Genomic DNA, 5,005 nt, shown 5'->3' with positions numbered 1-5,005 from the left:
GACCTATATGTAGAAAATGTTACATTTACATCATGGATCACATATTGATCAGATGCTGCTGCTGACTGATCCATAAAGGACCACAAGGACCAGGATGTGACACAAAAATCTGAATTATGGAACTGAAAGTGAAAGTAGTCAAACTGAATTTTTAATAAACCAAAATATAGTTTCAACGCAAACTAATTCTGATACAAAACTTTAAATTCAGTTTCAACTTAGTAAAATTAATTTTCAAACCAATGCATTCAATTTCAAATTATGCACATTCAGATTCAATCTGAGCGATTCAAATTCAATTCCTGCTGGCACAAGATTTATCCCACAGTGATTGACTGATTGATTAACTGATTGATTGATTGACTGACTGACTGACTGACTGACTGACTGACTGACTGACTGACTGACTGACTGACTGACTGACTGACTGACTGACTGACTGACTGACTGACTGATTGATTGATTGACTGACTGATTGACTGATTGATTGACTGACTGACTGACTGACTGATTGATTGATTGATTGATTGATTGGATCAACACTGAGTTAACATGCAGTCAAAAAGTTACAGTCAAAAAGAGAAATGTAATTTTGTGTGAAAATTCAGTGCAGAATGTTCAAATTAAAGCCAGCAAAGCTAAAAGCTTAAAATGAACTGAAGCAGGAAACTTACCAAATGAACCAAGATCCACCTCCCTGTAATCCTGAATTATAACAGAAAAATTGTCTCATTCCACTGATTATTTTTGTAGAGTAAAAAAAAGTTCAGCAGAGTCTGGGATTAATTCTCCTGGCGACATAAATACCAGATTTGATTGCACTGTTGGTGAGATACTTCACAAAAAAAAGAAAAGAAAAATAAACAAGATTATCATGGAGGTGCTCGATGAAACGCGCAGAGGCTCCATCAGCTGTGAAACACTTTAGTCAGGATAATCTGTTTAAAGGTGGTGGATTAACAGAGAAACTGTCAGCGTCGATACAAACAAATCACTTGTAAATCCCAGAATGTTTTTTGTCAAAACGCAGAAAATGTGACAAACACTGTCGTCCATGTTTAATCATCCTCACAGAGGACGTTCAGAAACCTCCACCACCTGCAACACATCGAGAGCAAAACGGTTCCTTATTCTAAGGGRGAATGTCACGTTTACCAACAATCAGACGAGATTATAATCCATCATCTTCACGGATGGCGTAGAGTCAGTGAAAGCAGAAGACATGAGCGCCACAAACAAACATCACCTGGTTTGTCTCCTGTCAGTGGTCCATCTCTGTCAGGTTTCCCCAAGTCGGACCGCCGGCGTGATCAGAAGCGGTGAATTTGAGGGGCGGAGTGCCTCCTGTCAAGTTTCAGTGGCAGGGATGTAATCCTCGATGAATGGAGTTATGAAGGGAGGAAGGGGGGGAGGGGGGATCCACTGTTATCCATCCATCCATCCATCCATTTTCTGTACACGCTTCTTCCTTTTCAGGGTCGCGTGGGTCACTGTTATATTCATCACAAATCCTCTTTCCAATCTTTACATCATTCTTAACAGGAACAATGTTTGGTGATGTCATTTGGCCACATGGTTATATTTACACGAATCTGAGAAGAGTCAAAGGGAGAGAGGCCATTATCCTGAACATAGCTTTCAGATGAAGTCAGGCTCGGATGAACGAAAAAAAAAAAAACTAAAAGCGGTAATGCCAGAATTAAAACCATCCTCCCTAGTTTGCGATAAAACAGATCCTTCAAACGTGAAGATGCGTCTGTGATTTGTCACAGAAAAAGCTGCAGAATAAACTTCTGTTTTGTGAAAAAGGCTGTGAAGCAACAGAAAGAGGATTGTGTTGTAAATCTTCCCCAGCAGACAGATTATTTTCCTGCTCCAGGAGATGTCAGAGCTGCCTCAGGACATGATGTTTGCTGGCCTCAAGGAATCAGATCTCACTGTTGGCTCTGCTCCACGGAGAAAAAACTATTTGACCTCTTAAATGTCTAATGCCCCGCCAGAAAAGGTCTAAATAACAAAAGAAGAAGAAGAAGCTGATGAAAGTATCCAGGACTAAACCCCTAATCTAAGTTGTGTAAAAAAAAAAAAAAACAGAATGCTTTGATAAAACCAGATTTTATTCACAATGGAACAAATTATTTCTAATGTTTCAATTAAAATTGCACCAAGTAGTTTATTTTATAAAACTGGTTTTATCTTAGATATTAGAAAAAAGTGTTTAGAAATTTAAAAAAATCTAATTTCTACTTATTTTAATTTTAAAACAAGAAGTTTAAACTTCTTGTGAGACAGTTTGTTGGTTATAAACTGCAGAAAGATGTTGAGGAAAGTTGTGAAGTTTAAGCTTTTTCTGCTTTAAAATGACAGAAAACTATCTCAACTTTGACCTAAATAAAGCCGTGACTTTTCCCCAAACTAATTATCTGCCTTCATTTCCCTCTAAATCCTCGGTTTTACTGCAGCTGTCAGATTAAATTCCCATTAAAATGTTTGTTAAAGCGACTAAAACAACAACTAATAAATCGTCTTGATGTTCAGAGTGCGTTCTGTGAGTAAAAACTGTGTTGTAATATTCTGTTCGGGAGACATCTGCATTCATGTGGGTTTGTACCGACGGGTGTGTTCGGGTGTCTGTGTGTCTCAGAGGATTATTTCCAGCGGTTGATTGTTTGGTGTGAGCTTTGCGAAGGGATGGAGATATAATCCCCCGCCCCGCCCCTCCACAAAACTCGTTTAACAGACGGAAGAGGAGGAGGAGGAGGAGGAGGACGCTCGCCGCACTGCAGGATTCCCTGCAGGAGTCAAACGATGGTGCTCAAAAAGTCACCCGCTAACAGAAAACACATGCATCTGTAAAAATGTAGGTTTTTATCCAGTTAAAGTTCTTATCTTTGATCATTAGGGCTGAAATTCAGCTACTAATGATTCTTTTCTATAATCAAATCTGTGTTTTTGCATTTTTTTTTTTTTACTTTTGACCCACAAAATAAAAACAGCAGAGCCTCATGATCCTGCTGAAGTCTTCTAAAACGGTTATTAAGACATTTGTACTGTTGGGTTTTTAAGGCTAAATATGCTAACAATCATTATCAAAGTTTATTRGATTTTTATAGAACTTTTCAAGACCCCAACCTTAGGAACCACCAGTTCAAACATCGTTCTTCCCACAAGAGATCAGTTAATATATAAAAAAAAGAAAAGGAGAAAAATCCACGTCAGGTTAAAGTGACTGTCAGGTCAAAGGTCAAAATTTAGATTTTTCTTGTTCCAAAAGCTTTAGCGTACTGAGCCCACGAGGGGACGTGGGGGATTCTTATTCTTTTTGCGTTCCCACGCAAAAGTATTGCGTTACCTCGCAATACCTTTTGCGTTCCCTCGCAATACCTTTTGCGTTCCCTCGCAAAAGTAGTTTATCACTGTTGTGCCTGCCGGTTTATTAACAAACTCACATGTTCACCATTAGCATGTTAGCTTGCTGCTTTAATTCAGCTTCAGAATGAATATATCACAAAACCAGGCATGGAAATTTGTCATATGCTGATATTTGAACACAGTGCAGCCACGCAACATCAATGTCAATTTCATGAACTTGTGGCGACACATCCTGTTTTGGTAACCGGATATTTCAAAATAAAAGTCTTTAATTCAGTTCATATWCAAATCAAAGTTTTGCGTGAGAATGCAAAACAATATTGCGAGGTAACGCAAAAGTATTGCGAGGTAATGCAAAAGAAAAAAATACCCCCATGTCCCCTCGCGGGCTCTGTATTAGCGTGAAAATTACTTTTAATTTCTTTGAGGTATTTTTTGTGAAATTAATTAACAGARGAGTCGTTTTTGGTCTATTTTTTATTTATTTGAAGCCGACTTTCTCCTAAACAGAAATAATAATTTTTGTAGCTACATCAACAAATCTTTTGAACCTTTTTTATGTTTAAAATCAAGCAGAAAATCCCGACAAATTTATTTAGTGACAAATATATAGTGAGTGTGACTAAACTCAAATTACTATAAATTTCTGTTTTTTTAATTATTATATAACTTACAAGTGACTTTTTAAACTAAATAAATGTTTGGATTTGATACATTCTGATTAATTTAGTTAAAATAACCTCTGCCGGATGCAAACATCTGCGCTTCAAAGCACTGCAGAACCTAATTCCTTCGGTTTGTGTGTCTGGTTTGACTCTACCTGTGGTGTGGGGGGCGGGGGGCACGGGGTGTGTGTGTGTGTTTATTAACTCTGTCGGTGTCGATCAGATCAGAATCAGAATCAGATGTGACCCTGTGCAGGGCAGAGGGCTCCTGCTGAAACCTTTTAAAGGGATAAATGTGGTGTTTATTCTCAGATTATTAGATGAGTTTTACAGATTACAGCCCCTGCTGTCTGTTCGCAGGTTGGGTGAATCAGTAAAGAGGATGAAGGTGGGACGGTGTGATGGACAGCTGACATGTTGTGGGTTTCTGCTGCACCTCAGAGAGGCTCGGGCCCAACTCTCCCCAGGTCCAGCCCGTCCCGTTAAAGTCACCTCAGTCTTGTCGGCACCGATTTCAGATTATTATCAGAGTTTTAATTGTTACCTTCAGGGCCCTGCTTACCCATCAGATGTTCAGTTCAACTGAAAACATACTAAAAGGATCAACTCTTATCAACAAATCCTCCTAAAAGTTTGTTTTAAAGAACAAGCTGAAGCTGAGTTTAAACAGACGGACACTTCCTGGATTTATTGCAAATATGTGAGCCGAAAATCTGCTGAAAGTAACGTTTCCTGTTAATTTAGACTTAAATATTATTCAGGCTGAAGATATTTTCAGTTAACAGGTGGTCTGAAAAACCAGATGGGCTCCAGAACCGCAGGTTGCAGCAGAAATTAGACAGAAATCTGACAAAATTGTTTCCAGATACTTTTGGAAAAGGACTTGTGTGTTCTTCTGATTTTAGATTGGATGTGTGTGTGTGTTTGTGTGTGTGTGTGTGTGTGTGTGTGTGTGTGTGTGTGTGTGT

General features: G+C 38.6%; 1 protein-coding gene across 1 annotated transcript in view; it reads right to left on the bottom strand.

The window, feature by feature from the left end:
- The window catches only part of slc1a9 (solute carrier family 1 member 9), a gene marked incomplete in the record, with an annotated part of 16,183 nt that extends 14,924 nt beyond the window's left edge, over positions 1–1,259 (bottom strand). The window contains 2 exon segments of the mRNA XM_014018772.1: positions 675–705; positions 1,247–1,259.
- Between the last annotated feature and the right edge of the window lie 3,746 nt (positions 1,260–5,005).

This window comes from Austrofundulus limnaeus, unplaced genomic scaffold (assembly GCF_001266775.1).
Source record: "Austrofundulus limnaeus strain Quisiro unplaced genomic scaffold, Austrofundulus_limnaeus-1.0 Scaffold201, whole genome shotgun sequence".
NCBI lineage: Eukaryota > Metazoa > Chordata > Actinopteri > Cyprinodontiformes > Rivulidae > Austrofundulus > Austrofundulus limnaeus.
The sequence above is the reverse complement of the archived record's forward strand: the minus strand, read 5'-3'. Positions and strand labels throughout refer to the sequence as shown.